The sequence below is a fragment of the Bacillus rossius genome, chromosome 5 (genome assembly GCF_032445375.1).
Source record: "Bacillus rossius redtenbacheri isolate Brsri chromosome 5, Brsri_v3, whole genome shotgun sequence".
In the NCBI taxonomy this organism is placed as follows: Eukaryota; Metazoa; Arthropoda; class Insecta; order Phasmatodea; family Bacillidae; genus Bacillus; species Bacillus rossius.
Window position 1 is genome coordinate 60519788 of NC_086333.1, and position 8293 is coordinate 60528080.

Here is an 8293-nt window from a genome sequence, read left to right on the forward strand (position 1 = left end):
TTTAGTTTTGCTCTCCACAGTTCTTTTCTGGCTTTAGTGATAAAGAATAAAACTGAAAAATTTGCACTTTTTCATGAATCATTTAATTTTACAAGGAATATGTTCTCCATATTGTAACACTGCATATTTTTGCTAACACTTTTACCTATACTAATTTATGTTGGAATAATTTATGCACAGACATGTTTTTTTTTTCTAAATTGTGTTGGACTAAACAAAATATTTAGAAATATTTTGGGTACTGCTTATAAATATTTTAATAAGTTTTTTTTTATCTCTCTGCAACTTTTACTTATGCATTTCTCTGACACTTATCAGCCACCCTATGGTTACGTAAAGGACCCTCGAGTACTGTTCAGTGGCCCTTTACAGCTTTTCAGAATTTCTCTGGTGCTTATCAGCAGTCCTATGGTTAAGCTGCCCTCTGGCACAGTCTATTCGCCCTCTGGCTTTGTCTAGCGGCTCTGCAGCAGAACAGCATTCCTGTGGCGCTTATCAGCGGCCCTATGGTTATGTATTATGTTAAACTGCTCTCTGGCACTGACTGTAACTGTTATGCATAAATAGCCTTTCTGCACCTATGGCAATCCTCTGCCTCCACGTGGCACTGCTGTTGGGGGGTGTTGGTGGTGGCTATGCTGGAATGAGTATACTCAGCCTCTGGTCATAGCTGTGCCTCTAACTAAAGAGGACTGTCGGGCGTAAGGACTAAGAACGCCGCCAGTGGCGTTAGGGGCACCCAGACCTAAAGGGCTGTAAACCGTCTGAGCTTCGCCCAGCAGTCGAGGGAGGTACCGAGGTAACTCCTAGGCCCTCTAGCTTACTGGCACAGCCTAAGTGGTTAGTTCTAGCCAAGGCAATCCTGGTCGCCGTTGAAGGAGTCTAAACAACTCCGGGCCTTAATCGGCTGTAAGCCTGCTGGGCCGGTTGGAGGATCATCTGAGGAAATGAGGTCGATCCAGTGGCGTGGTTCCGAAAAACGGCTGTGTGTTAGCTGTAGGCGAAAAGTCTATGCCCAGTACGGACACCGAAGTTGGTAGTAGTACGGCAAGGATCCTTGGAAACAGAAAGTTATCTGGAGAAAGGATCTGATTGAGTAGGACTCATATTTGGTGGTGGTGCTCCGATCGCTTGGAGTAGAATCTTAAGGGTTCCCTAGCCCTCTGATGAGTTGAAGTGGTGAGCGACAACACAGCTCCGGTTACTAGCCTGGACAGCTAGGAGAGGTTGGATAGGCCTCCACCGGACCATGGGTTCACTGGGTGATTGAGAGGTCCCAGAGTGATGTGGTAGATCGCGGAAGGCGCCAGCAGTGCTGATGAAAGTCTTAAGGGCTAAGGACACGGCCAACTGTCTGGTTAGCTGAGTAAGGCAGGGGGCCGAGGTGGTGACCAAGCTGGGATGAGTAGCCTTAGCCGGAGCTCTAACATTGCGTATATGGCGTATTCTGTATCCACGTCCTTGGGGACCCCAGGACAGAAGGGGCTTATGCTTAATAGAGCCGGGTTAACGAAAAACTAGGGGGACAACCCCCTATGGAACGATGTATGTATGTATGCCCGTCTAGCAGCCCTATGGTTATGTTAGGCGGCCCTCTAGCATTGTCCAGAGACCCTCTGCAGCTGTTCAGTATTTCCCTGGTGCTTATCAGCGGCCCTAATGCATTCCTCTAGTGCTTTTCTGTGGTCCTCTGCAGCTGGTCAACATTCCTATGGTGCTTATCAACTACCCAATGATGATGATAAGCGGCCTTCTGAAGCTGTTCACCATTCCTCTGACGCTTATCAGTGGCCCTATGGTTTGGTTAAGCGGCTCTCTGGTACTGTCTAGCAGCTCTCTGGCACGGTCTAGCGGCCATCGGCAGCTGTTCAGCATTTATCTGGCACTTATCAGCGGCTCTCTGGCACTTTATAGCGGCCCTAAGCAGCTGTTTAGCATTCCTCTGGCTCTTACCAGTGGCCCTATCGTTATATTAAGCGGCCTTCTGGCACTGTTATTGGCCCTCTGCAGCTTTGCAGCATTTATTTCGTACTTATCAATGGCTCTGTGGTTATGTTAAGCAGTCCTCTGGCACTGTCTAGCGGCCCTCTCTGCTGTTCATCTTCCCTCTGGCACTTATCATAGGTCATTTGGTTATGTTTAGCGGCCCTCTGCAGCTGTTCAGCACTCCTTTTGTGCTTATAAGTTGTCCCATGCTAATTAGTTGCCCTCCCTTTTGGCACACCTCTGGCTCTGGCGCTGTTCAGTGGCCCTACGCTGTTGTTCAGTGTATTGGCGCTGTTTAGAGGCCCTTGTCCTTGTGCAACAGCATTTGGAAACTGTTTAGCGTCCCTCTGCAACTGTTTAGCTTTCTACCGGCGCTCTCTCTCTCTCTCTCTCTCTCTCTCTCTCTCTCTCTCTCTCTCTCTTCAACGGCTCTCCCGTCACCCTCGGATACTCTCAGCGGCCCTCTGGTACTGTTTAGCGGTTCTCTTGAAGGTCCTCTGGCGCTGTTCAATGGCCCTCTCGGTAAGTTCAGCGGCCCTCTGGCACCGGTCAGCGGTTCTCTTGAAATGCCCTCTGGCGCTGTTCAACGGTCCTCTCCCGTTTTTTTCGTCCCTCTGGTGCTGCTCAGCATCCACGTGGCCCTAGTCAGCGGCAATCTCGGTGGAATTCTAGCCTACTTCAAAAGCTCTCTGGCACTGTTCATGCATGCTTCTGCAGCTTTTCAGTGGCCCTCTGGCGCTGTTCAATGGTCATCTTCCGCTCTTTTTCGTTCCTTAGGTGCTGGGCGACCCTCTCGCGCCAAGCTCTAACACCTTCCTGATCAAAAAAGGGGGAGCGATACCTGGTTCCCATTCTACCCTACAAGGGCGCACACATGGGAGGGGAAAAGTAGCCGGCCATAGACTGGAATAACTGTTCAGCAGCCATCTACAATTGTTCAGCTTCCATTTGTTGTTTTTTGCATCCCTCTTACTCTGTTATGCGTATCCGTGGCGTTAGTCAGCGGCCCTCCGCAGTTGTTTAGCGTCCCCCTGACGCTAGTCAGTAAATCTCTGACGCTTATCTGCGTTTCTCTGGCGCTGTTCAGCGGCAATCTGCAGCTATTCAGCATTCAGCGGTACTCTATAGCTGTTAAGCATCTTTCTGGAGTTCGGCGGCCCCCTGGCGCTGTTCAGCGTCTCTCTAGCGCTGTTCGCGTCCGTCAGCATTGCTCAGTGGCCCTCTGCAGCTGCACGACGACCCTCACATTATTCATGAAAAATACATTGTGAATAAACTATGACGCCGCCGTCAGTGCTCCCTCTGAGAGCACAGGCCGTTATGTGTCCTCAACACCGGATAAGTGCCGCGCCCCGAACGCGCCCGCGCGCGCAACGTAGTGCAGTGCCCCGAACGGCGTGACGTCAGTCACGGCCTCCTACGTGTGCAAAGCGCCCGGCCGGGTGTGGCACTGCGCAAGGGTATTGTTTTTCATGCATTCGAGAATATAAACAGAAACTAATAAATCTAAAACCATCAATAATCAATGTTAATGTAATAATCAGTTTATAAAGGGTTATAATTCACAACGCTGGCCGAAGTCATCTTCCCGCGCTCCGCAGTTTTCCCGCGGAATTTCCCCCCTCCCTGGCCCGGCGGCCAGGGAGGTTAGTCAGTCGCCATCCAGCACTCGCCCGGGCCGGCAGCCCACGCACGGGGAGCCTTCAACTTTCGCGCCAACATCTTGTAACTGCAATAGGTGATTATAGCCAAACCGTTTTATATCAGCTCCCCGGTCGGCCCACCTCGGCCGTTAGCAACTTCGCGCGGTCTATTAATAAAATGTGTATCCCATCAGGGATTTTTATATTTTACGTAAGCAATTAGGTGATCCTCCGTGGCACCTGCGCCTCACGCTATAACGTCCCACCTCGGGACATAGATAGCTCTTTGCCCACGCAGGGCGGCACTGCGCCAAACGCGACCATAAACATTCGGACGAGTCATCTACTGGGACGTGCCACGGCCACGTGTGTGATATCGTACCAGATTCCACCGTGTCCGTTCCCAGCTTAACGTGGCCTTCGCCACCCCGCGAACTAGCCGCAGGTGCATATCCTCCTGTGCGGGACTAATCACCGCCCTTTCAGTGTAATGTGTTTTCATAAGTAAATTCGCGGGACCTACCGCTCTTTTAGTGTAATGTGTTTTCATAAGTAAATTCGCGGGACCTGCCGTCCTTATAGTGTCATGTGTTTTCATAAGTAATTTGCGGGGCCGATCGCCCACCCACCTCACGTCGCGTCCGAGTACTCTCGCAGAAGCCATAACAGGTTCATCGTGCGCGGAGCTTAGGTCGACGATGAAGCGGCCAGTTACGTGAACGTGTGGCGTGTAGACTGTGCTACGCAATAAAACGGCTACAAATACGTGTGTGTTTCATTAATAAGGCGTCCTGGGAGGCCATAACAGCCCGGGGAGTCCTTTGTCGCCGCATCCCTGCCTGCAGCCACGAGGCCAGGAACCCCACCCTTGAGATTCAAAATTAACCCACTAGTGTAAATTTACGTAAATTCAGATCAGGCAACGGGGACGGCGTCAACTATTATGTAGACGCCTTATCCCAGATTTATATAAAAACAAATTTCTTTATATGTTTACCCATTCATTTTATTTAATAATAAACGGCTTGCCAGCTTTACTTAGATTGAATATGTTTTAATTAATATAAGTGTCAAAAGATAAACTTTTAAGAGTTGGTAGTCTTCAGGAAAAAAAATGACACATGAGGGAAGTTTCAATTTGTGTGTCTCCAGAACTACAGTGGTCCATAAAATAATGTCCCAGTTCTAAATTTTAATAGTATCAACTGTAAGCGTTGTAGAGTTTTTGTTAAAGGTCACAAAAATTAACTAAAACCGTTTTAGATTAGCGCAAGCGCGAGTACGTCTTTGTTGTTTTCCCGCTTGCAGCGCCAACTTTGCAAAATGGTGACTCCTGAGCGCAAAGCATTTTGTGTACTGCAATTTGCTAAGAGTAAATCTTAAATTTCAGGATGGCGCCCCTCCCCATTGGAATCTCTTTGTACGAGAGTGGTTGAACGTCGAAGTCGCTGACTGTTAGATTGGTCGTAATGGTCGAGACGGCAGAGATCGTTTTCGCTGGCCTCCACATTCACCCAGCTGACATAATGCCATGATATTGTTTCCTTTGGGACTTTGTAAAAGATCGTGTCTATGTTCCGCCGCTACCTACTGATTTGCCAGAGTTGAGGCACATAATTTAAGACTTATTAACCAAAGTGTGGGAAGAATTGGACTTTACGATGGATGTGTCCCGTATAACTAAAGGTGCACATATTGATCCATAGTTAATCTTCAATTTTATGTATGATTTTGTTGTGAATTGTCTAAATTAGACATTAATATACCATTAAAATTGGGACATTCGTTTATGGACATTCTGTATTATTCGGCGTGGAGGAAGCATTTGGCGTTGTGAAGAAGACCAGACTCCCTCACTGCCACGCTGTCCGTCGTCACTAAGCTGCCCATGATAATCCAGAACTAAGCATAGGTATGCATACTCCTTGTTTAAGTCAGTATCCAAGGTAGTCGCCGAAGGGTACGTTACGGAGTATAAATGTAAGGCTTACGTATGCATGTATGCGTACGTAAGGGTTCTTGTGTCCCTACTAGCGAGTGATAGTCGTTGGTGCACCTATGAAAAGACGAGGTGATTGGGTTCAGTGGTCAAGAAGCAGTACCTAAGTGCAGTTGGCAGTGACGAAGGTGTCGGTCTTTTGGCGCCACAGACATTACCGGACTTGGACGTAAATCGACGTGGACGTAACAGCAAGGAAGACGAACGAGGGTACGAGTAAAGACTAGCTGTGGAAAGTTGTTGTGACGACACATCGCGAGTTACAGGCAAACACTACAGTCGCTGTGTCGGAGGCGCCACCCATTAGGGGTACGACGAAGCAGTTACAAGGTGCCAGCTCGCTCCGAGTAAATGTTGCCGCGGGTTATCTAATTATTATAATAGTAACTCGTAAAATGTTTCGGATCTTGATGAAGGGTAGGTATCGTACCATTTACTAGGCATAATGTAAACCTTAGTAATGTTACGAAACGTGAGCAGGGCCGCGGCGCGCAGGTGCAGAGCTGGCTGGCGACCCCGCACGGCCACTGACGTCATGTGGCCGCCGCAATGTGAGACGTGTCGCGCGCGTCTGATAGATTACAAGGGTCGCCGCTTTCCCCCCTCTCCTCCATCACAAGCTCCCCGCGTGACGCTCTGTCTCGGCGCCCGTTAACTGACACCTTACAGCTGTCGCGCGAGCCGCCGACGCGTGCTGATGGAGTTTTCCGAGCGAGAGTACCGCGGGTGCGACGAGAGTCCCGAGCGAAGTTCCGAGCGAAGCGTCCAGTGGGCCTCGGCGAAGGGAAGTGCGACGGCGGCGGCAGAGTGCGGCGACGGAGTCCCGCGACGGAGTCCCGCGACGGAGGTCCACGAGGGGTGCTGCGGCGAGAGTTGCGCCAGAGGTGCGGCCCAGCGAGGTGTGTGGTGTGTAAAAACGGAGTGACTGGGGAAGCAACATTTTTAAAGTGTACTTGATTATTAGGCATTTTTAGAAGATTATTTGTTAGTGATGTAAATATCGTAAATCAATAAAACTGTGTAGTAATAAAATCTTTAATTGAGCTATCCTTTAGGAACCCAGGGGAACCACACATAACTTAGAGACACACAACTTAGAACTGTCATAACTTAGAAACATACAACGCCGAACCACATAACTTAGAACTATCATAACTTAGAAACACACAACTTAGGTCAGGCATAACTTAGAAGATTCTATCTTGTGTGTTTATAAGTTATGTGTTTCTAAGTTGTGTGTTTCTAAGTTGTGACAGCATCCCCGAACCCAGTAGTTATCCCACGACGATTTATTATTTTCCTTTTAACTAGCGACCCGCCCCGGCTTCGCACGAGTGCAATGCTGATACTATATATAGTACAGAATGTCTTTATATACAACGTAGATAAAAACGCTATTTATAGGCACGCGCCGCCGGCCCCCCGGCCGGTACCGCCGCAACCGTTATGTCCCTGCATTTTAAATCTGTAATATCTTCGGAAATATTCATTAAAATTACACGCTGTATACGCTGCAAAGGGCCATATTGATCTATATTAAATGCACAATGTATTTAAGGTACTTAATTGGATAAGGATCAATGCTGTATTGATTAAAATCGCTTCGTAAATAAGCCATTATTTCTCGTAAAAAGTAAAGGGGAAAAAATGGTTATTGTGGTTTATCCCTAAGAGATAGACATATACCATCGTGGACTTTTTTGTGGACCTTTTTAAGGTGTACAATACTGTAGTACATTATTTTGATCTATCTCGTAGGGTTCAGCCAGCGTTTGCAATGTAAGCGCAAAAAAATGTGTTTATTTACGAAATCACATTAGAAACCTCTAAAATTATCATTTTACTCTATTATATTATGCTTGTTTTATACATATATTGAATTATTCTATCTATTAAAATTAAAAAAAAAAACGCATCAAAATCCGTTGCGTAGTTTTAAAGATCTAAGCATACATAGGGACAGACAGCGGGAAACGACTTTGTTTTATACTATGTAGTGATAAATCGTAACAGTAAAATATACACTTAAGTAGTGTGGTTATGCTACTAAACACAAATGTAACTCAATTTTCTGGGCTAATTTTATATATAACATTAAACATTTAGTTTCGTGTAATTATTTAAGCTCGTTAGATGTAATTATTCTTTGGCATGTTTTAGAATTAAACTTAAGCATAAAGTTAACATCAAAAGGAAAATTTATCGCAGCGTTCACCATTTTATTAACCATTATCATTAACATCATTTATGTCCTTACACAATTTTGTCGGCAAAGCAAACCTGAAGAAAAATAAATAACAGAACCTTTTTTATTGTTTTCAGCATAAATAATCTATGTACGAGTATTTGAAATTTTTATTTCTGTATAAAATATATACGAGCATATGCTTTTCAATTATTGGTTTGTTACATTAACTTTTTTTCATTAGTTTGAAAATAAACCACGTGCTAAGTTGTATAATTGGACAAAACGCACACGCGCGTTTCGTTGCAGACTAAAATTTCATCTTCATCGCGCCTAAGAAAGTATAGGCTAAAATCAATAATAAAAATTATTTTATCAATATAACTGCGATGGTTTTCGCCAGTTTCATTTCTCGTTGTGTTTTCGAGATATCGTAAATAATTTACAACTATTATGAAGATCTATATTATTGCAGCTGTT